Source organism: Micrasema longulum, unplaced genomic scaffold (genome assembly GCF_059751315.1).
Source record: "Micrasema longulum isolate JH-2025_06_02 unplaced genomic scaffold, ASM5975131v1 h1tg001215l, whole genome shotgun sequence".
Classification (NCBI taxonomy): domain Eukaryota; kingdom Metazoa; phylum Arthropoda; class Insecta; order Trichoptera; family Brachycentridae; genus Micrasema; species Micrasema longulum.
The window spans coordinates 23,430-49,933 of NW_028278402.1; the positions used below are offsets into that span (position 1 = coordinate 23,430).

Genomic DNA, 26,504 nt, shown 5'->3' on the forward strand with positions numbered 1-26,504 from the left:
ATAACTTGGATTAATTTAAGTGTACATAAGATGCGAGTATAAATTCCTCAATAAATATAATTTTTATGAAATATCTGTTTGAAAACGTCTGCATATTTTGTATGCATGTTCTATAATCCACCGTTTTCACTAACTTAACAATTGCCTGGTATTTTGGGTTGAGGATAACTGTCATAACATAACTGAGTACCATAATTACAATATGAAGTAATATTATAATATTATAGAGAAAATGTGAAAATGAATTAAATCCGTAAAATGCGGTACCTACCCAAACAGACCATTCATAAGTAGGTTAGGATATTACCGTTAAGGTTTATGCGGAGAGATCTTCGGCCTTCATTGCAGGTTTTCAGAGAAAAAGATTCTTTGAATTTCACTATTTATCAAATTATAGACTAGCATTGGCCGGGCACTAGCAACAGGAGTATGAAGTAGTTAAAATGCTAAAATAATATAATACGCTGAGCATATTTTAATCACACAATCGTATTTTTTGTATATTAATGCAAATAATAATATTTAAATTCACTGACAGCTGACAGTTGCATTTTGACTCGACTCGTAATTTTAAAACTGACAATCTGACAGTTGGTACAGAGATAATGTAGAACTATGAGTTGGTAGTTGTTGACACTTTAGTTTAGACTTTAGATTAACATTTTTTTATCTCGCAACATTCACGAACGGCTACATACTATTCAAATTTGTCCAAAGCACGACCCTCTCTCCCAACTTGAGATGCAAAATTACGTAATTTTACCAAAAGTCGTGGTAAAATACCGTAATTTACGGTATTTTACCGTATTTTTCGGTAAGAAACGAATTTGACGAACTAATTTTTATTTTTCAAAGATATAACAAATACGGGTAGCTTTGTTTTAAGACTCTTTACATGACTGCAAAAACCAGGTTTAGATCCATCTGGTGGTTGTCGAGATTTATTAGAAGTATGGGACGTTCAAGGTCATTCGGTATGTACTTTTTAAACTTTTTTTCATAAAAAGGGTTATTATGTTTTGAAACTTAACAGGATCGGTGGACATAGGGTCCTTAGTAAAACCTTAAGTTTGTGATTTTACCAAAATCTGGTAAAATTCTCGTAAAATACCGCGGTAATTTTACCGCCTTGCATCTCTACTCCCAATACCGTTGTTGAGGGGATTTTGCCTCTCCCCACTTGGATTAAAAATTAATCTGAATCTAATGAAATTAACTGATTTATTTTTCAGTAGCTACCGATTTTCAGAGCAAACAAAAGATAATTTTGAATCTGGAAATCAATTTAAAAAATACACAAATCGAAGTGTATCAATAATATATTAACAAATAATTTGTCATAACTTATTCCTAATTGTAAAAGAAGAAATTTTTTTCACCATATATCATATATTGCATCACATTTAAAGACTAAAATTACGTATTTTTTATCATGCCAACATATGCAAACATAAATAATTGCTCGATGCCGAACAAAAAAGCTGCTCGAATGAGTTTTTGTAATCGGGTAGCCTTGGCATATTTGCACAGGAAAAAAAATTCAAAAGTTAATAGTACTTTAAATTTACGAACTTCAACTTGAGGGGAAAAAAATTTGATCATTGAGTGTGAAATCGGTTGGGCGTGATAAAATCGCTGTAATAATTATCACAAAACCTTTATTTAATGCCTTCAAAATATGTTTTACCAATGAGTTTTGGGATGAATGGAGGGAAAAAGGAGGGTCCGATGTCTTGCAGGACATCCGCTGGCACAGCGCGGGTTTAAACTGTGTAACTCGGTTATAAACTTAGAGTATATACATCTTTACTCTAAAGTTATAAGCTAAGACTCTATACCATGTCTGCGTGATCTATAAGTTAGTGTGAAAGCACAGCATTTTATTTTTTTATGTGCGGAAAAGAACATTTTTCGGTTTAATTAACAAATATTTATATCGTTTTACTATTTCATTACTGTCATAGTTATAATGATACAGTCGTTGTTAATATTTTTTTTATTTTTTTTTTATTGAATATTTTTTTTTTTACAAAATACATTTTTGAAATGCAAAATAGGTAAGTATACAGAACATCTTATATATAACGTTTCTACCTCTCTAATAAAGTAGATACTTGTGTTTAGAGAGGGAGTTCGTTTCACATTTTTTTTATTTTTTTTTTATAAACAAAGTAAATTAAAACAAAGTAAATTAAAATTAAAATTAAAAATAAACAAGGTAAATTAAAAATAAAAAATAAACATTCTTTGGTATGAAGTCTAGGAAGGGGTGAGTCTTAAATGTTTTTTAATTTTAGTTTTAAAAGTTTGATATTTTTTTATAAATTTTAAGTTTTCCGGAAGTTTATTAAAGTTTTTTTTACCTATGTACGTATAATGGTTTAACGCTGCTGCTGTTTTACATCTGTGCAAAATTAAATTATAGAAAATCTAGAGTCACTTGAATTTTGCACTTCAATTGTTTTTTCTTTAAAAGTTTGTAAGATAGAGGCTTTATTAAAAATTTCTTCAATTGTTGGTATATTAAGTTCTTCGAATACTAGTTTTGATGGGTAAGTTCTGGGCTCTTTAAGAATTGTTTTTGCAATCTTTTTTTGAATAATAGAGAGTGATTTTAAGTTTGTCCTATAAGCTCCTCCCCAGCCTATAATTCCATACTGCAGAATTGACTGTATTAAAGCATTATAGACTGTTTTTATAAGTTTTAGAGATTTATAAATATTTCTTAGTCCAATGAATACATAAATAAGTTTCCTAATTCTTTTGACCATAGTGGCTATTTGTACTTTCCACTTCAAATTACTATCAATAATAATGCCTAGGTACTTAATATTATCCACTTTTTTAATTGTCGAGTATAATTGGGGGCAAGAATGATTAATATTGTCATTTTGATTATGGATCGTGATATTGAAATTTACTGGGAGATCAAATTGGTTAATGGAAAAGGGTAGAAAGAAAGTTTTTTCACTGTTTAGTGTTAATAAATTACTATGAAACCATTTTTTTAATAAATTGATGCCCTCGTTGGCATTGTTCTTTACTTCTTCCCAATTAAGTTCATTTATAATTAGGACAGTGTCGTCAGCATAAGATATTATTTTCCCATTTAATTTTAATTTAAAAATTTCATTGACATATATAATAAACAACAAGGGGCCTAGTACGGTGCCTTGGGGTATACCAAAATTTATTAATTCAATTTCACTTAAGATGTTAAGAATTTTTACTCTTTGGGTGCGACATGTCATATAGCTTTTTAGCCATAATAGAGCTTTTCCTTCTATCCCAATATATTTAAGTTTCTGTTATAATTATAAAAGTTATCTGTTTTTAAACCAGCAGTGCTATTTTGGACCGCTCTCGCAGCCGTGAAAAACACTTATCCCGCTAAAAGCTTTATAGATGACCGCGAGAGCGTTTGAAATATCAACCCAGAAGCATAAACATTATTGACGCTAAATCGGATGTATCTACTTTTCTTTATTCTCAATATTCTATATCTCACTGCATTGATAATGGTTAAATATTTGAAAACTTGCCATGAATGTACTCGTAAATGTTTTCTTTATAATTTTTGTTCTTTTACTTCTTTTCCCCTCTGTAACTGTTATAACATCTAGTTTATTTTATTTACTTTTTGAAATATTTTATTTATCTTGTGTGCTTCAGAGAATTTATTTCATTGACTTATATCTTTGCCTTTTTTGTTAATAAACTTACTGTTTTTTTTATCATTACCTTAATTTTTTTTTGTTTCACATGGTATTGCTTTGATATTTTATCTTTTCTAATTTTTTGAACTTTCCAACTTTTTAAACTAATTTAACATTTTTTTTCAGTACATTTTGTGTTGTATTTTTAAGCATGTGAGCATAATTGTACTTTTTTGTAAATACCCCTTGGGCGTTAACGAATAAAACAAATAAATAAATGCACAGTATAAATATACGGAAGCAAGATGTTGACTCTTTTTTTAAATGAATAACAGTAGTGTAATTCTCAAATAGTTTCTTTATCTCTGTTAAAATATATATAGATTTAGGTAAACTCCGTGGAGTGCTAAATCCAGTGCTCGTTTTAAAAGGGATGGGATTTAGTTAAAATATTGTTTATATAATTTGAACACATTAGTTTTTTCTGGTATCCCTTTTTAGATGAAATAATTTCATAAAATATCAGCTATATATGTATAAACAATTCCACTATAAACTAGCAAATTTAATAATTTGAAACAAAATACCCAAATAGATAACTTGAATCAGTTCAGAAACCTAAATGTAAATGCAAAAAAATACGTAAACGCACATACTTCCATATTTTCTACTCAGTGGGATTTAATTTTTCTTGAAATATTTATAAACGATAAATTAATTTTAGGCACAATTCAATTGGAACTGAACTCTTTAAATAAACATCTTTCATGTCGACTTTGTCGAAAATCGAACCCAGGATCAGATGAATGGGAGGCAAATGCGTAAACTGCTTTGTTTTACCATTACTATTTTTCTCAAAGTGTCTTCCTCGTAAATGAATTTAAAAAATAAATATAATGAGAACTAAAAAATATAATACATTTTATGTTCATTATTAAAATTCTAGAGATATGGAGAAGTTCTAGTCTCTCGTATAACTTGTACAAATTGTATGTCGCCGACTTCAGTTTGGTAAGGTTTGTTGGCCGGGTGTGTTGTCGGTGAAGTTTCAAACTGTTTTGTTGTTTTTTTTTTTTTTGACACCTGCTGTCGAACATTTTTAATTTGATAAGGTAAGTTTACTTTGAAACTTTTCCAGTAATACTTTGATAAAACACTTAAAAAGTTCTATTGATTATTGATTGATTTAACTAATCGATTTTTTGTTGTACCGGGTTCTAACTGTTCAATTAGTTTTTTGAAGTATTTATTTGATTATGGATTTATAAAAATTGGATGTTTTAGATTTTGAGATAACTATAAAACCTTGTGGAAAATCTAATTGGGCACTCAAGCTAGGGTTTCCTAGGACAGCGGTGCCCGTATTTTAACGGCCGTAGTGAACGGTGATGCAGTGGACAGCCGTCGCAAAGGTGATTAGAGAGTGGTTTCCTAGGAAAACGGTGTTAAATGGTGTTGATAACACCGTTTTCCTAGAAAACCACACTCTAGTCACCTTTACGACGGCTGTCCACTGCATCACCGTTCACTACGGCCGTTAAAATACGGGCACCGCTGTCCTAGGAAACCCTAGCTTTACTTAAGAAATCTTATCAGAATCGTAAAGTTTTATCCATTATCTGCCGACAAAACTTATCTTTCTTAAAAAAAAGTCGGCGAAGTACAAGGTTACCGTGGAAAATGTAAACTTTTCTTATATTTCCTGTATTATAAGTGAACTCGTTTCCTAAAAAAAAGTCATTCAAATTTATTTAACGAAATATCAGAAAAGCTCAAAAAGTTATATAAGTAGGTATTTTTGATATCAAAATATTTTTCTTCTTATAATACATTATATCATTTTTTAATTACGAATTTCCCGATGAAAAGGTCCTTGAAACAAATATAAAAAATAAATAAAAAAAATACTATAACAGAGATAAAGAACATTTTATAGAATGGAATATAAAAACCTAGGCATTTACATGGATTATGTCCTGCTATTGGCTTGTTTAAGTGATCAATTTACATATGGTGTAACATTCACCATTCTAAATATGTTTGAACATCTATATTCTTTCAATTCTTCCATCTGTTGATATTCGTGAAGTAAAAGTTGATGCGGGGCGCCTTTATTGATGCGGGTGAGATTCTGACGGAGTTATTTCACCTACATACTAGGCAACGCCTGAAAATACTACCAATGACAGGTCATTATCCCTGTAACTGCCTAGACTTCTATATTTAATTTTGTAAAATGTTCTTCATCCCTGCTGTATAATTACTCCCAAGGTTGTTGAATCTGGATCTTGTTTACAAAAATTTGGACAAACTCAAAATATTATTTATAAAACAAAAATATCTAAATAAAATATATAAAACTACTGTTTTTTTGTTTTTAACCACTATTTAAAAAAAAAAATCCACCGACCGGTTTCAAAGCTAAACAAGCTTAGTTAAGTTAGTGCTTCATATATAAATTTACAAAAATATCTAGTTTACCAAATGTTATTAAATATTTGTATATAACCACTTACCCTTCCTTACTTCCCCAAGAGACGGGTACGTCTCGAAACCGGTAGACATAGAAAAGTCGGTAAGTGGTTACATACAAATATTTAACAGCATTTAGTAAAATGTTTAACGATAAAGTTAATGCTTTAAATATTAATAAAATATCTCGTTTATACAAACTAACAAAGCAAAGAGAGTATTGGGTATTTGTGATAAATTGAAATTCTTTGCAACAGAAAGGAAACGAATTGGTGAACTAATAATATTTTATTGCTTAGAGTAAGCTGTGTATAATAATGGAATGTCAATCAACGCTACTCCTTTCTGCCTTTTTAGACATTGAAACGTCTTCTTAGTTTGAAACAAAAATAAGAAATAAGTCACATTAATGTGGAGTACAAGATAATATAAAAATTCAACCAAGGATTACCACAAATCTTTAGTCGCCATTTTCCACGTGTTTTATGCCGAAATAATTTTTATTTTAAATCTATCAGAAATAAACATACAACCAATTTTTTATGTATATTAAATTATCGTACAAGGCTTATGATCTGTCTTTGGCTGGTTTAACTATCCACATTTCCTTAACTCTGTTTAAACATAGGTAGAATGGTAAATGTTATAGTGTGTAAAGTGGCCACTTAAGCCAGCCAATGACAGGTCAAAAGCCCTGTAAATTCCTAGAATTCCAAATTCTCTTCTAAGAAATGTTTTCTCTCTCTGTTGCAATAAATTTCAATCTTAGAAGTGAAATCCAGCCATGTCTGCCTACTCAAAATATAGTTGATTTATGATAAAACCTCCTTCTGTAATGGTGTTACGAACCCGTCTAGCGTTTACAGGTTCGATTTAGTATATTTGTTCCAAAACCAATTGTGCATAGGGCACTGCAATTATATAGGTTTCCGTCTTTTTTAAAAGTATATTTTATGTTAGCTACAATTATCGCACTATAGGCACCCGTTTCTTTCCAATTGGATCGCCATATTTTTTCGCTGGAAAAGCTGCTTTCATTTAAAAATGAATGGTTTATTTAACAATACTTATTATTCCATTTTTAAACTTATATTTCTTTAAAAGTTTCGCTTGATAAATGATTACCGTTTTGCTTTCGTCATGATACACTACCTTTTATTGTGGGCTAATTCCTATAGCCAGGTAAACTAACGACAACAATCATCACGCCTACCCATTCTCCAACACACTTTATTGACCTAATTTTTTAGTGCATGTTCAGACACGGTGGTGTTTACATCCCCTTTAACTCTGCTTGTAATTTATGTATTTTCTCGTAAATACTATACAGGCTGTTCTATAAAACCCTGTCACATCCGAAACCACGATGATCAGTAACAAGAAGACATATTATCACATTAAAAAAAATATTCAGAACGCAGAATTTAAAAAAAATAAAATATTTAAAAAACAAATGGTTGCTTACTTCTGCAGGGGAGAAGCGAGGGGTGCGTGACCATGTGGTCGACGGTGTATCAAACTCCCCCTTCCCTCTCCTCGCTTCTACCTTGCAGAAGTAAGCAACCATTTGTTTTTATAAATATTTTATTTTTGTAAATTTTATTCGTTCTAAAAAAATATTTTTTTGTGCCAATATGTCTTCTTTCCCATACTGATCATCGTGGTTTCGGATGTGACATGGTTTAAAAAATACCCTGTATATACTACGGTGATGGTAAAGATGGAAGTGTATATTAGTATTTGCATCTTGGTGTAGTGAGTGTCCTGACGAAGATACGGGCCCGTCTCGAAACCGGTAGACATAAAATGCCGGTAAGTGGTTATATACTCATATTTACTGGCATTAGTTAACATAAAAATCAATCACTAAAATACATTTGAGTGGCCCGCAATGAGCAGCAAATAAATGTAGTAATGTTAGGAGCAGCACTGAAAAACGCGAGAGTTCATATACCTTGGAATCCGGATCACCTGGGCCGCGATTATGATGGATAAGGACGTCATACCTTCACCATGACGGTATAGATAAATTCTCTCGAGCGATTACGAAGATACACTATCGATCCCCCCCCCACCTTCAATTTTTGATGTAAGTACACCGATTTGTACCGACGGGTCTAGTACCCCTCGATACGCATATCTACGCATTAAAAGTGACAAAAATTTTATTCCACCGAGCAATTTTCCCTTAGTTAGGACTTACTTATTTTTTTAATCGTTCTGAGGTTGGCATTTTTTTTTCTTAAAAGGCTATTAAGGATACGAGAGAAAAATACGTACATTTTGAAGTCTGAATTAAATTTCGACATAATTGTCAGTTTTGAAAACAAACGCCTAATGCACAGATAATGTGGCTAGATTCTGCCCTATTAACATATAAGAACATCTGAGCGAAGAAATGTTGCCAATATAAAAAAAATAATCAGTTATTATATTGTTTCCATCTGTTTTACTATCTTCTTTGCTCAGTAGATAAATACAGACGATCGTTGAGCATACCATCTTGGTAATTGTCGATTATAAATTTAATTAAGTAAGGTACGCAGAATTTTCGGGGTCATTCATTGGTTGGATTCGATCATGAGACGACAAGTCGGTAGAACATACCGAGGTAGATAGAGATAGTACAGAAGTTAAGTATACCGTCTCGGTTTACCGAGTAGACATGACCTTACAGGGCATTGCAGATTTAACGAACACCTTGCTAAAATAAACGTTTCCGAAATTTCTATATGTAAGTTCTGCAATGCAGATGAGGAAACATTTTCACGCATTATATGTGAATGTGATGATTTACATCATAAAAGAAGTCTCATCCTCGGGAGACCACTGGTTAAACCTGAGGATGTTTAGCAGCTCGCACCCTACCTAAATGCCCGTTACTTTACGGACTTGGGTTTGGAAGGGAAGATTTAGCTAAATGGGAACTCTTGCCTTTCACACAGTAGCCAGGCTCTTTAAAGATCTGAGCTTGGAGGGCAAAAACTATTCACGGGGATTCGACACAATAGATCTTTACTGGTCGCAGTGACGTTAGGAGCTTGTATAGCACTGACCCCCACCTCAAAGAGTAAGAATAGACCGACGTCGCATTATATTGTCGCGTCGTGTGGATTTTTGCAATGGTATGAAATGTACTAAAGAGTTTGTTGACCAATTCGGACCTGAGTAATTTGATCAGTCGCGTGAATAATATCGCCTGTACTGTTGAAATTTCAATTAGGCAAACTGTAGATGCGACATATTGAGGCGGTGATTATAATGAATCACCTGTATATATTATCTTAATATTTTATTTTTCCTCGATAAGAACAATCGTACCTCAGAACGACTTCATTCACTTTATCATGGGCATTGTCCGTTGTCTTATCGCGTGCTAGTGCGAGGCATTACCAAACTATTTTAGGACGATTCGTACATTTATCTATTATTATCTACAACCTTACCTGCCTCAGCTTTATTATTCTGTAACCGCAATAAAATAGCTTATTTATTTAACTGTTGATGTGTACATAGTTGTAGGTACAAAACCAAATTTTATCATCGTACTGAGAGTTGAGATCTCCGGCTGCCGATCACAATAGGACTGTAAGAGATAATTGATGATGTGTATAGAAGTATTCGATTGGAATTTTCTATCCTTTTATTGGAATATTTATAATTAATCGTTGTTTTTTTGCGTCGGTCATACTAACAACATTTTTACCGTTTTTGTCCCATTTCACGCGTATCGTCCAAATCCACACGACACGGTAAAATTAAAGTTTGTTTACATTTATTATGTTGTTTTGTATTTTAAACAAATTTATTTATCGGCCACTTTAAAGTAAAAATCATGCAAAAAGAAATCGGGTGGAGATTAGTCAGCCTCGTGGTGTACTGGTAATGGATTTTGCCTGTCATCAAATAAATAAATAGTTATAATATAAAAACATAAATCCACCCATAATAACATTATTAATTTTATCGTGCCGTGTGGATTTTCGCCTCGGTGTGAAATGGACCTTCTTGTGTAATATGACGGGTCCAGAAAAAACGTATTTCTTGTGTGCGTGCGTACATATAAAAGGGTTTGTTTGTGTGTATTTGTATGAGAGTAGTGGTCAGGTCTGTGTAAGCGTGTGCATCATTAAAAAGCAAGTGGGAGTGAGCCTTAAATTATTTTTTAATTAATTAAGGGGCATGTTAAATATATCAATAAATGAAAAAAAAAATAAACAAGAAAGAAAGAGGAAAGAGTGTTGTGCACAGTTAGTGCTTCAGACTGGCAGATGAAATAAATATTTATTTCTTTTCACGCGAAAGGGAACATTAAAATTAATTTTGGAGAGTACGTTTAAAGAGTCTACTTTATTATTTAATAATTTTTATAAATATACATAATTAAGATAAAGTGCGTCTATTTTTAAGGGTGAAAAATCCATTTTGTTTGGTAGATTGGTTTTATTCTTTTTATAATCTAGGTATTTAAAAAAAAATCCGTTAAACATTTTCAATCCTTTCAACGTATGTTAGGTATTGGTTAATAAAGATTTATTATTATTATTATTGTAAGCTCCACACAACTGATGCAAACTTCAAGTTACTGCGTACGTATGGAGTTTTTAATGTATAAGTTTTTAAAGGGTTTGAAAATTCCTAAAATGAAGCGGAGCATTTGGTAAGCTTTTACAACGATAGAATTTGTGTGAGACTCTAACAGCAATCTACTATCAAGAATAATTCCCAAAGTCTCAAATCTCGCTGCACCGTGATATGGAATTATCTTTGATCGTATAATTGTGAGTAATGAAATCATTACTTTTAGTAAATGTCATTGAATGACATTTTGAGGTATTAATATGCAATAGATTTTTATTACAGTAATCGATTAGACGATTTAGATCTAGTTGGATTTTACGAAGTGCGATATATCCCTAACATTGGCAAAAATCTTTAGATAATCAGCAAAAAGTAGAAATTGAGAAAATTTGAAGCACTGATTTATATCATAATCGGCCTCGTGGTCTAATAGTCAGCGCGTTTGCTTACCATGCAAGAGGTCTCGGGTTCGATTCCCGACATGGTTGATATGAAATATTTTTTTTAAAAACAAGTGTTTTCACTCAATATTTCGTAGTCCCTGGACTAGTACCTGAAGCGTAAGACCGATCATCTTACCTTCATTTAACAAAAAAGATCAAGATACTCTGCGATTGTTGTACCAATGCAGTGCCCTATGCACCATTAGATGCGGAATGGGAACGATGATGGTTTATTTTATTGATATTGAGAAAATAAAATGGGACCTAAACGAGAACCTTGCGGAACACCAGAGCCGCAGTATTTGAAACAAGATAAGACACCATTTATAGCTACTGCTTGGGATCTATTTGTTACGTAGGAATTCAACCATCTTAAAAGATCGGCACGAATTCCATAACACTCTAGTTTATGAAGCGAGATGTTATGGTTAATTTTATCAAATGCCTTTTGAAAATTAGTTTATAGGCGTCAATTTGAGATTTTTTGCAAAAGGAATCAGTAATAAAATTGGTGAATTTAAGAAAATCAGATTCGACTGACCTACTCTTATTAAAATCATGTTGCTGTGTTGTAATAATGGTAGCAACAGAAGGTGTGAGTTTTACTGAAAACTGAAATTGGTCCATAATTTTCTGCATCACACTTGCTTGCACACACAATTTTCTGCATCACCTTTGTGAACAGGGGTAGTAAAGGATTTTCCACCCTTGCTTGGGGGAAGTGCCTTATGTAAAGGATAAGCTATAAAGGTAAGATATAATGTAAGTGGAGTAGAGAGTTCATCTGCACAGTTCATAATAATGAAGGATGGAATACCACCAGGACCATAATTATTAGATGAGCAGAGGCTTTTAATAAAACATCACTATTGATTTCAATACTGCTCCATATAGTGACACACTGATGATTAAACGTTAAATGATGTATAAAATTGTTTAGAAAAGGGAAAAAAACGAATACCGTTTGATTAATTCTACCTCAAGTGTTTTGGGTAATGCATAAGGTCGCAATAATGTTCTAAATGAAAATCATCATGTTTGATTTCACGTGTTCATATTTGCTTGACGTTTAATCACCAGTGTGGTCATATATGAAGCAAGTGTAAACGCATGAAAAAGTTAAAAATCCCGAATTAATCACTCTCTAGGGGGTAGAGAAGATTCAAGATAGCACCCAGAATGAATTTGTTTTGTAAAACACTAGCTCTAAACTTACATATAAATATTTCAACTTTGTTGTATACTATACATACTTATTTTTACAATTACGCATCGTAGACGTAATCATTATTATCATATCTTTATTCCCATCTGATTGAGCGCAGGGCACTGTATTGGTAAAGTAAGTGCAAAGTATCTCGATCATCTGTTACAAGAAGGTAAGGCGATCAGTCTTAAGCTTTAGGTACCAGTTAAGGGAGGGACATGAAGAATGGAAAATCATCCGAAAAAAAGTTACAGGTCTCTGCAGAAACAGCATTTGTGCCTTGTTTGAGGTTCGTAGATCTTATGGTGCCGATCCACGATGGAGGTTAGCTATAATTAATGTTTGAAGTTGGCCATAATCTATCGTTGGAAATTTTTGATGGCAATAAGGATTTGAAGCTACACTGGAAACACTCTTAAATTTTTAGCTTGAAGATATTGTCTACTCTCTACACTGCGTTTTCCTCCAACTTTTCCTTGCAATATGATATCTACTATTTCACGACTATAATTAGTATGGAATTTGATTAATTCTTGATTGTATTTGAAATTCTTGTGATTCATAATATGATATATTATATCGCCGGTAAAAGTATTTTATCTCTTATCTATTTGAGGCTTGGATCGTTTCCACCTTAAATATCATTAATGGCAATCTTAGATCTGCACTTGCGCAAATAACTGATGAAAAATTAACTAAGTGTAAAACTGTGTTGAAAATTAAAAAAACATTACCGGATACTGATAAAAATTAGTAAAATGCTTAATTATTCATAATTTCCAAGAACTTTGGATGAATCTGATATAAATGACATACTTTTTGTGAGCGGTTGTGGTAAGTTTCTTAAACATTAAAATATAAATGAAAAATATAATTTTTAGGTTATAAAAATGACAAATATTACTATTTTCATACATAATTTTAATATTATTTAACGCACTTATTTTTTAATTGAGACAGTATGCATATTTAGAATCTAGATAGGTACTATTTTAGATACATAATTTAAGTTCGGTGGTCGAAAGACGGCTGGCGATTAAAGAATGACTACATTCGCGTTGGGCATGGGTTAAGTGTCATAATTCTACCTGTTACCTACATATGGTTGTGTTTTTGTTTTGGGAAGTCTTTAATATACCTAAAAATATTATTCATTTATGACATGCCTTAACCAGCGTAGTTAGGATTAATCTGATGCAGAGTTATGGAGGTGTAAATATGTTGTGTAAGTACACAGTTTCATAAATTAGGTAATTAAAAATTTCACCTAAATAACCCTTTTCACCTCTCACATTTAATTTCATTTGTTGTCTGTGCTGTTCGCTGTGCGTCGTGGTTTGGTGGGACCTTATAAAAATACCGATTTCGGTCTTTAGACTTGTAATTGTAATTTTGGTATAAATTCTCAAACCTATTCTAGTTATTCCCATGAATCAAATTGTAATAAGATGTATATATTTAAATCGAAGTAAGCTTGGAACTGAATACACACTAAGGTACGTATTCTGATGTGAAGTTAAAATTTATCTTAAATTTTTTCTTTTTTTTTTAAATTTATTTTTTATTTTTATTTATTTGCAAAAACAACAGTAAATTTATAAACAATTCATTTTATAATAAAGTGTATGAGTCCAATTAAAGTTTTTCACGAATATATAATACTTTTTGTAGAAATACTAATGAACAGATTAAAAAAATATATATATGTACGAGTATATAGTAATATTCAAAGAATATCATACGATAGAGTTAAATGAAATAATAATGATTTCATTAAATAAATAAAACAACTTTGTTTTTAACCACTAACTTTTTTTTAATTAAAAATATTGATAATAAGAAAAAAAATAATTAATAACCAAATAAACAATATTTCTTTAAGTCCTCTCCTGTCTACCATCGAAAATATTGATATCAAATTACCACCCATGTAAGGAAAAAAAGACTTGATTTATTGGGTCCACGTGTAGTATTTAGTAAACATGATAAAAATAAAATAGGAATTAATTCATTAGTTACGTAAATCTTGACGAAGAAGCTTGTTTGCTTTGAAACCGGTCGGTGGAGAAAAAAAAAGTTAGTGGTTAAAAACAAAGTTATTTTATTTATTTTATTGTAATGAATAACCACAAAGTTAGTGCTTCAAATATAAACATTAAATAATAATGATTTCGTTCTCAAAGCGTTAAGAGGGATGGAAAAGATAAGAAAATATTAGGATAACATTGGAAAAAGGAGAGATTCTGTTGAGGAGATTACCCTTAAAATGTCTATAAAGAATAGATACGTTTAAAGTAAAATTAAGTTTTCTGCATAAAAAATTGAATATGTTTACAATTTTTTTTCTATAGATGTTCAATTACCGACGAAGATACTTTGAATTTTTATCCAAACATACACACTTTCGTACATAAATATCGATATTAGTTTATACCGTCTCAGTATATACCGATGAAGATAGCCGTTCATAATCGCGGCCCTGTTGCTCCAATCACAAATATTTATCGACGTGATAAAAGTTTCTCGCGGTGATCGTTTATCGTTTTAGTGATTCCGACGGAACATTAATTAAAGTTTATCGATCGGGATTATTCCCTTTTTTTAAATATTGCCACATTTTAGCTTATTGCATGGCAATACTTTATATTAAATGTCATCATTCAAAATAAGTATATGTATATATATTTGTATTTATTTTTATTTAAAAAGGTAAACATGAACCCGAAAACAAATAAAAGGAAAAATAATGAAACTCACTAAACCGCGAAACCGGCTTGTCAGCAGGTTTCTTATTTTTTCCTTTACAAAGAAAAACGTTAGAGAAATAATATGAATTTAAAAAGTAATATAAACATTATTAAGAACTAAAAGCATACGTATTTTTTCAAAAAATTTATTTACAAAAAATTAAATAGATGACTGTTAACATAAAATAATAATCAATATAAAGCCTTGTTACATATAAGCCATTTAATATTTTTTTCTTAAAAGATTCTTCAATATTTTCTTTTAAGATCTGTTTGAAATCTTATTGAATTAATCTTATTGAAAATTTTAGTAATTATAAGTGAAGTGTTCTTTGGCCATACTTGAATAAGTGGAATATTCTCCGGTTTGTGTATTTTAATATTATTTGGGATTTTTGAATTATTGTTTCAATTCAAGATGGAAAATACTCTGAAACTGTAAGTAAAGTAAACTCAATTTGTGTTATTATATGAAGTTGTAATTGTATGTGAACAATTTACCATGCGCTATATCGCGGTCACCTGACGTTTGGCCACGTGATCACGATAAATTTATCATGTTCATCGTGATCATTCAACTTGCTTAAAGACTTTTTAACCACGTCGATAAAGATCTGTAATTGAGCAACTGTCGTTGAGAATATCAGGTGCCTCTTCAAATTCATTTAAATCTAGCGCTCTTTAAACCCAATATTTATTATCTAATGAAACTATCCAGTGCCGGAAGCGGATTGTTTCTTTTAAATGATATTTTTTTAATTAATGCGAGTTATGATTGTTATGAATGCAAGTCCAAAAAGTTAAACATGAAACCTAATGATGTTCAAATTTATTTAAATCCTTAAATTTATGTATCTTGGTAAAATTTATTCGGTACTTTTTTGTAAATTTATCAGCATTACACAATTTTTGCTAAACAATCAAAAATTACAATTCAAACTAATTTTCCATTTGTCGAGTTACATTTTCACCGCTTCTCATTACGTACTTTTCACTTCGTTTTCCACAAAACATAATTGACTAATTTCGAAATGAAAATACTGAGTTGTTTGAACAAATGGATGCAAATGAGTCTCCACATACCAACTTACCACACCTGATTAGCGATTATTTTGGTATCGACACAATATGTGCTTACATGACACATTTGAATTATTTTACCTGTATTCCTGACATGTATATCTAAATAATATCTTGATTGGAACATCAAGTTGATAGTTGGTACTAAATTACAAATATTTTTATTAAGATCCACTTACGTTAATATTGTTTAGGCTTACTTGAAGCATCTTAGACATGGGCGAAATTATTAAATCGCTCAATCATGCGAATTTTAAATAACCTTTGAATCTAAGAAAAAAAGTAAGGCAATCTGTTGAAAATTTCTCAAATGTTTTGAACGAATAATCTCGCACATGTGCGAAATATTCAAATCGCTCAATCGTTTATTTTTTATTCCTTTTTTATTTTTATTTATTAGCGATTAATTTTCGTGGATCTGTGCAACATAAATTTAAAAAATGTTTTTGTCTAATATTTGAAAATGTTTCAGTGAGATATATTTTATGTAACATGTCAATAGAATCTGTTGACGAAATATTTTTACTAATTTGTGATTGTATTAATGATGAAAAAAAGGGTTACCTTTAACGTTGGAATCTAAGGAAAAGATAGGGCGATTGAATCATTTCATGATTTCGCACATTTTTAAAACTTATATAAATTTTATTTTATTTATTTGGGAAAATAACGTTTTTTCACGTAAAATGCTTGCAAAAAAGGGTAATTTAAATTTAAATTGTAAAAAAGTTAATGTATAATACATTTTCCGCGCTGAATGTATCGCACCCCGGGAATAACAGTGGCACAACTCAAAAACCTCTTTTTTATAGAAGAGCAGTTACAAACACATCAGCGCTATCGGTAAACTAACATTAATTTGCATTCTAGCCACAAGACTAGTGCCATCTAGTTTTTAATGTTTTTAGATATAACAATGACACAATCATCATGCTATTATTATTTCTTATATTTTTAGGAAAAAAATATAGCATAACATCGACATTTTTGCTTTTAAGGCCACATTATTATTTTTAAGAATTATGCCGTTAATTGTGCCGTTAATTGTGCGGATAGAAAATATAACCAGGAACATTTCTTTATAATTAACTCAAAAACGTCAATTTTGGATTTGTGACATTCTTATCGCTCAGGTGCGATATGTACATAGGTGTGTGCGAAATCGCCTTATCCTTTCTTCAGCTTATAATTTGTTTGTAAAAAAATTGTGGTTTCATACGAATCAGAAACTTATTATGTAATATAAATTACTTACTAGCTTTTACCCGTGGCTTCGCTCGTGTGGTATTGGGGAGAAATTTAGGTCTGTTGTTTAGCAATAAATTTTTTCCCGATAGAACGATATACTTTTTCGGGATAAAAAGTAGCCTGATCGATTGCCGATCCTCCAACTATCGCAATGCAAAAATACAACGAATATAATCCGTTAGTCTATGGCGACATAACGTCGTTATTCTGTTTTAATATGAAGGATTTTTTTCATGTAAAATTTTACGGAGGAATTTGTTTTTTTTTGGATGAAATGTGACACGTGACACTAATTGTCAGCTCTTCAGCTATCCCTATGCAATATGCAAAATCACGCTGATCAGTCCCTCCGTTGCGATTTGAAAGAAACACACACAAACAGACGAACGACGTATTTGTAATATTAAAGTATAGATAGTATGTAAGCAGGTTCGATGTTTGTTATTATTTATTTATATACAGAATTTCTGCCATTTATTATTGTATACTTTGGGCCTAAAGCACAACACGACGCGCGACGCAACGTGACGTGACAGTCGCGCATACAGTATTGTCCACTTCCTCTCTTGATTCGTTCTTCCTACCGGCACTTCCGACCCCACGCCCGCTGGAGCGTGTCTCCTGTCTGCCGACACGGTGTGACGCTGTCAAACGCAATACTACACATAATATTGCCTAGGGGGAAATACAACCGAAAACACCTCATCGTATTTACACTAATCAGCGCTCAAACAGTAAGACCTCCTTTCAATGATTTTTATTTGAATAAAATTAATTCAATTTAATTTAATCTGTCGAAAAAATACTCTCCGTAGCCTAACATTTAAATGTAACCGGGGTAGAACCCTTCAGTTTAAAATCAGTGCCTAGAACAATTTGTTCTAGATAAGTTGGAATTTAGGAGACATATTTTAGACTTGGTTTTAGAGTCTTTATTCAATCAAATACACACATATTTAAAATATTAATACTTTATAAAAATAAATAATGACCTTTCATTGGCTGTTTTAAATTTTTTTCAATTAGTTTTTTTTTAACAAATAACAACATGATGGAGAATACCTTAAATAAGGGAATATGGAAGTCTACGCATTGTCGCATTTACAGGGCTTATGACCTGTCATCGGCTGGTTTAAATGGCCACTTTACACACTGTGTAACATTCACCATTTTGCCTATGTTTAAACATCCATATTTCTTCAACTCTTCCATTTGTTGATTTTAGTGAAGTCCTTACTTACGTCCCCACAATGGCAATTGTTCAGAGAATCAAATTCAAGTAATAGTGACGAAATGTTTCCAAACCAAACATTAAAATAATGAGTTCTTTCATAACTAACTATGCGACGAGATGATCTAAAAATATAAAACTGGAAAAGTAATCAAAATCCTAAGGCCCGTATTACAATGGGAAGTTATATCTTCAATTTTATCTACAAAGTAAAATTAAGTTTTCTGTGTGAAAAATAGAAAAAGTGTGCATTTTTTTTCTAAACATGTTCATTTACAGGTTACCGACGAAGATACTTTAAATTTTCATACATGTATGTATGTATGTGTATGCGCGTGGACATATGTATTTGTGTATTGTGTATTTATTTATTTATTTTAAAGAAACAAACAGTCGACAATGATTTTATAACATTTACGAAAAATATAGTTTTTTTAAACAAAAAATACAGACCAGCGAAGTTTCTAAATAAAAATCATACATATTATTAAATTGTGTTAAAGCAAAAGAATGTGTTTATGTGTATTTGTATGAGAGTAAGTGTAGATGTGTGTTTATGTGTATTAGTGTGGGAGTAAATGTTTAGGTGTGTGCATCATTAAATAGTAAGTGGGATCTTAATTTATTTTTAAATAAATTAAGGGGCATGTAAAATATATCAATAGATGAAAAAAAAACATGGTGTATGTGTATACTTTCTTTTAACTTGTACTAAAATGTAATTGCCTAGCTTGGAACGCGGTATATACCCTTGTTAGCTGGGCAAAGTTTACAAAAAGAGTATGTGTGATAAACTGTACCTATAAATAAAAAAATAAAAAATATGTAAAAAAAAATCTAAACATTTTTGTACATAAATGTTTATTTTACTTTTACGGTCTCGATATGTACCGATGAAGATAGCGTTTGTAATCACAGCCCTTGACTGCCTTATGTACAAGTGAATAAAGTTGTTTGAAGAAATGCCGGAAAACATTTAAAAAATAGAAAAGTTTAAATATATTAAAAAATAAATGTATACGTAAAGTACGACGATATTTGTGTATAGTATTATTAATTTTCAACAAAACACAAAACTTTATTTATTTTTTATCAAAATTCGATAAAAAAAATCAGTCAAAAATTGACCACGAACTATAATTTTCAAAAAATCATAATTTTTCCAATTTAGTAAAAAATTAAGTCACAAAATTCAATTTTATATAGGGCAGTAAAATAATATTATGAAATGGGTAAAAAAAATGAAGAAAAAAAATTATCGAAATTCAAACAAATGGTTAAGAAATATGTGTTAAACAACCTATAGATGAAATATATTTATGTACATTTTTATTATCAGAGCACACATAAGAATATGTTTATGAGTGCTCTATTTTAAAATTTAAAATAAATAAATAAATATACTAGGTCAAATATGAAATAAAAATAGAATATTCGTAAAGTAATTTAACATACTGACAGTTTAAATTTTATAAAAAAAGTGTACAGTAGTGAAAAATACTGTTCGAATAAATATAAATATTATTTTAGAGCACATTTCATCATAGAACTTTCTTATTTTATTTACATTTTTTAGATCTTAATTTTAATAGGTACTTTTAATTTTTTTTTTTTCTGTAGATATGAATGGAAATTTTAGATTTACTTTGTTTTATTTTTTGTCTGGTTTTGATTACATTTATGAGCTCACACTATTTTATATACTCGTATATTTTTTCCTTTGTTTAAAATATATTCAAGTAAATGGCTATTCTTTCATTTTGATTGTATAACTTTTCTCTTTTTTCTTACTAAATTTTTATTTTTATTTTCATCATTTCATCTGGTTTTGTTGAGATTTTTCTTTTCTATCTTCTTAATGATATTTTTCGAAGCATCAAAAACAAAATAATAAATATTCATTATTTTATATGTATACAGTATTGTTTCTGCACTATTTTATTTGATTACGAGTATTAATTCAAACTAATGTCTGAGCACCCGACGACAAACTATTATTTAATAATTTATCGGGACAAAATATGTTTTAATACTTTGTTTTCATTTTATAATGTATTAATATTGTAATAATGTGAGTATTTTATTGAAAAAGACAATGAAAAAAAAAAAAACATTTTTTAGATCTAAATTTGTTGCAACAGAAAGGGAAAACATTTTTGAGAAGGGAATATGGAAGTCTAAGTTTAAAATCTAAATAACTCCCTAGGGAAGAAATCCAGCCTGTCTACAAACATTTGGACATACTCGAAACATTGTTGATGTATTTTTTAATTTTGATGTATTTAGCTAATTCGTTTTGTATACATTGAGAGTGGTTAGTTCTGCATTGATGATTTGAGTACCTATGACGTATTTTGCCTTTGCCCAGCAAGGTGTGGTAGCTAGTCTCGAGCTAAAGAATAGTCGAAAGGTCAAACCAATCTCCGTAACTGTCTCGAACAAACGACAAAGGTTTCTAAAGAGAACGAGGCAATGAAAATAAAATGGTAAATTATCGTGTCTTTATTCTAGTGCTGATTTCAACGTTAAACCTCTTTCGATGCCCAGTATTCTCGTAACTTTTTATCTACGTAGATAAGGATTCTCCGTCATGGTTGCTTTATTTGCATAATATCTACCCAGACAATGTGTTCAAAAGGTATCTTTCATTTGAAATAGTGAAAATATCAGCCGCGGTCGTTCGGTGAAATACATACATGTATGTGTTAAGTAAATGAATATTGTTGATTGTAGGTACAAGCGTCTAAATCTATTGCTTTGTCGGAATTTTATTGTTTTTCGTGACGAAGTCTTTTAAAATGCTAACAATTAGATTTAGTACAATGTCGTTACACACAGGTGAGAATAGTTACAATGACCGACACAATTGTATAGCCATGACAAATGTGCATTGAAGGGTGTCTTTATTTAGTAGTATTAGAAAAAAATAACAGGCTCCAATGATGATTATAGGAACGAAAATAGTCGATTGTAAATTTTTTTTTATTGTAAAATTACTACTTATTTTTTGTTCATTTTTTATCAATTCTAAATCTCTCTGACCTCTCATCCGCTGTTGTACCTCCATTTTATTTGCACAAACCTTCAACTAACATTATTTATTTCAAGGCTACCGTTTCAATTGGTAAATATCAGCTAACACGTTGACTATTACTATACGTCATCATTATTATTGTATATGCACTCGTTGCGACATATCGGGCCTTACTTATAAACCCGGTATAAAGTTACGCCTATTCATAGTGGTAGAATAATGATGGGAAAACCATTCTTATTCTACCACTGTAATAAGGATAGTATTCTTATCCGTATTCTACCATTATGTCCAGGCGTAACTTTACACCAGATTTATAAGTTAGGCCCGTAAAGTTCAGCTCTTCGTTTCGCTGTAGCGACATTAACTGGCTCAGTCAGAGTATCCTTCACGAGTTTAGTATAATGTCTAGTATGTTTAGCATATGAAACAACCAAACTGGTTTTTGATCGTATCGCACTTTTAAATTTAATAACAGTGCAACCACTCACATTACCTTAGAACCAAAACAAACGGTATTAGGAAGTATGTAAATTGGACAATGCATGTTTTTTCGTTTCCGTACAATATTTTCCCGTGACGTCAGCGGTTATCTGATACGCGTGCGAAATTATTTTTTTTAAACATTGTTATTTTTTTATATTGTCAGGGGTTCAGCTTGTAGTAAAATCCACATTAAAGGTATACATTTCATTATTTAAGCGTACAAAATAAAAGAAAACAGTAAAAAACACATTATTTTTTCTAAGTACTTTTACTTTTTTATTGAAATACGAGTATTACAATTATAATTAATATTACTCTAAAAAAATAGCAGAATCACCAGCGAATGACCACTACCTACCCCAGTAAAAATAAAACTCAGATTTAGTTACATCATAACATTATAAAACATCCTAACATAATAGAATATGGAAATATTCAAAGAATTGCATAAGAAATAGCATCAAATAAAATATTTACCACACCTTTCTTTATAAAAACACTATCAATCTTAAAACAATAACGGGAAGACGCACCTTTTGACAACTCACAGTTCAAAACTGATAGATTAGTTTCTTACCAAAAGATGTGTCCGCCTACTACATTTTTTTAAAAAAAAAAGAGAAATACTAGAGTTTTTATTATTTACTCAAATATTTAAATTTTCAGACCATTTCCTAAAAGTCGTAAATAACTTGTGCTGGAAAAATGGGAGTCGAGTTGTGGTAGAGTGGGATTTGAACCTGGGACCTTTGGTCCGTGAGTCCACAATACTACCTCGGGACCACGACCCGATTCGTGTAGCAATTCTTATTATATTGTGTTTCATTAACCAATGGTCATTTACTGGGGGGTGGTCATTTACTGGTGCTTTGACCCTAGTTGTTAGCGAGTTCTTGGCTAATGTCGTAACCGCTATACGTTATGCGGTATCTTCAACACGCTTCTTGTTCGTCATTCTTCGGCTAACGACGTCCGCTGTATTATGTCTGCTTCTTGTCGAATCGGAAGCCGCGGCAATGACTTCGGAATACCATCGATCTTCATTGTATATATACTGAATGGCCAAGCGATTTTTTCGTGTACAATTCAAATACACTTTCTTTTTACTCGTAAATACCGTTTGTCGTGTGAATATTGGATCACGGCGTGGGAAAGTGTTACAACTGGAGTAAACATCACAATACCAAACCCTTTTATCCATTATGTGTACATTGGTTGTGAACTCCTCGTCATTACATCAATCATTATGTTTATTAAGAAATTTATCTGTCTGCGACTGTTTTAATATTTTTACTCAAAGGAAGAGAAGATATTTAAGACCACCTGTGGTGAAATGTTTTCGACGAGGAAATGTGTCTTTTAGAGATTAATCGAAATAAAATAATGAGACTGGTTGCGGTCCCGTGGTGGTTTCACGGACTCTGGATCAGAAGGTCCGAGATTTTAACACCGATCTAGCACAACTTGTTTCCCATTTTCTATCCATAGATTTGTTTATATTGTAACATATTATGTATTTGTTAAAGGTTATTTGCGACTAACAGAAAATGGCCCAAAGATACTTCAGTAAATCATATATTCTACGCTAATTTTCATTATAATAGGTCTGTTACGTAAACTAAAAACGACTCATTTTTATTTTCTATTTGCACGCCGAATCATCGAGGTAATTTTATGAAATTTATGTAAATTTGTACACGTAAATTATCCATTATTAGTACACAATATTTCAACAACTATTTGTCCTATAAATTATGCCGTATTGGCAGGTTAGCTGTAGCCATAGATACCACTGATACCCATATTTCTTCATCTTTTTATGTTCCTTTGATAAATATTTTTGACAATGTTATTTAATTAAATGTGGCGTATTTGTGTCTACTTTCTTAGTATTTACACAATTTCTTTAAATCAGTTTTATTATTGCCTACCTTTGAAAATGAGTTTCGGGATCGGTGCTTTGGTTTACTTTCCCGCGTTCAGGAGGCTTTGCTAAAGAGGGCTCACCTCCGGGAGGTCATTGGCCCGGGGCACCGCTATACTCCGCAGTTACCGCAAATCCCACTTATCTTTATCCGTCGGACGAATTTTACTTCACATATGGCTATCCCTGTTGGTGAATCAGGACCGTCTGCTGAATATAATAAAAAAATAATTATTATATGTACATCCGACAACCGTTAAATTGTAAACATAACCACACATTCAAAGTTAATGATTGCTTGTCGTAGAAGGCGAAAGTAATAACATATCACAATAGAGTAAAAAAATAAAATTCGCTACTCTATCGGGGTCTAAACACTACCGCGGGACCTATTTTAGGACCGATATATAATTTACTCTATTTCACTGTTATTAAATTATAATTAAGAATTCACTTCCCTCTTTTTGCAATCTAATGAAGTGTATATTATGTGCTTCTGTATTACCTTCTTTTTTAATTTTATTTAAGAAGGTAAACACGAACAGAAAAATATAAAAGGAAAAATAATGGAACCCTCTAAACCGCAAAACCGGCTTTTCAGCAGGTTTCTTATTTTTTCCTTTACAAAGAAAAACGTTAGAGAAATTATCTTAATTAAAAAAGTAAAATAAACATTAACATTAAGAACTAAAATCATACGTATTTTTTTACTCAAAATTTATTTACAAAAATTAAAATAGATGACTGTTAACATAAAACAATAATCAATATAAAGCCTTGTTACATATTAGCCATTTAATTATTTTTTTCTTAAAAGTTTTGTGAACATTTTCTTTCAAGATCTGCTTAGGAATCTTATTGAAAGTTTTAGGAATTAATAAAGTGTTCTATGGCCATAATTGTTTAAAAACCTCGGTACTGACAAACCTTCACGTTGTGCTAGCCTTGTATTATGTGTATGTTTATACCCTTTCTGGTAGTTACTATTAAATCGATATCTAGTATCAAATTTGAGCCATAAAATAGCATTTACGGACATGCACCCTTGCTTTTAAAAAAGTTCGGGTACCTTTCCCTTATCAATTCTAGCTGATTTGTCAATTAATTTAAGAACCGATGCAGCACAAAGATGTTAAGGCTACCAGATGACAGAGAGCTTCTTCGGGCAGCTTTTCTCATTCGGCAACGAGCAATTTTTCCGTGTATTTGGGCACCGCCAAGGAGACTTATGTCCTCAGATGCGGTGTGCGGTATTTGGTGGGCAAGCTGATATTAAATTATAAATAATACTGTTACCGCTTGTAGTTCATTTTTTATATACTTTCAAGGTATAGTTCTTATTAATTTATTTGGTAAAATGATATTATCACTAACGTTCGTATCTTTATCGTGATCCTTGATTGGATTTTAAGTTTTTGATCTAGGCCTATTTCTGATTATATCTGACGATAATGGAGTATTGAAAAAGTAAAATTATCTTACGAAAATTTAGTTACGTAAACATAAACCTAAATTCAACTTATTTACTCTAGGCTTTATTCCGTTGCACGGCATGTCGTGTTTGGAATAAAATTCCTGGTGAAAATTCCTTGATTCTCGAAATTTTGTTCCTCTGAATTCGCCATAACGATGATTTCTTTATTAGTTTTCCAAGATGACTGTTCCTGTCTGTTGAACTATCGTATTATTGATTGTTCGCCTTGAAAGGAGAACTCGTAGAACTTGATTGGTGTGGGACGATCGGCGAGTACTGTACTAGGAACTTGATCATACCTTATAATGTTTGGATACATATTATAGCTCTGCCTCGAACGAACCATATTCCACAATACTTACCTACTATAAGTAGAGTCATTTGGTGTTTTTATGCAAAAGCTTGAGGAAGATTTGGGAATATTGTTGATTTGGGAATATTGTTAATTTGGGAATATTGAACACAAGTGATTCACAAATTAAAAAATGTCTGGAATCTCACTTTTTACTTTAGATTGATTTATTTTATTTTATTTTATTTGGGAAATCAACAGTTCTACATACATATTTATAGTAAACAAACAGATATAGTGTATAAACTCAGAACTAATAGCAGATTTCCACAAAGTATACAAAGTTAGTAAAGAAAATATATTACATATCAAATAAATATATATTAGTTTATACATATAAAAATGTTCTTTTCATGTACTCGTCAATATATTTTTCAATAATCAATATTAAAAAAAAAATATATTTCAGAACATTCAGTTACTGTAAATTGGGCGGGATTAGATAAGAATGCTTGAAAAGAGGAAAAGAAGGGGAAGGAAAATGTACATATTTATTCTTAAAATGTCTACTAAGTTACATAATGCATTTTTAGTGTAAATTTTAAAGATTGTAGTGTATTTTTTTTAAA

General features: G+C 31.1%; 1 protein-coding gene across 1 annotated transcript in view; it reads left to right on the forward strand.

Annotated features, from left to right (window-relative positions):
• The first annotated feature begins 4,661 nt into the window (after window positions 1-4,661).
• The window catches only part of LOC148276459 (myosin heavy chain 95F-like), an 84,566-nt gene continuing 62,723 nt past the window's right edge, over window positions 4,662-26,504 (forward strand). The window contains 1 exon segment of the mRNA XM_088234211.1: window positions 4,662-4,768. The gene's annotated coding sequence lies outside the window, so the exon portion shown is untranslated.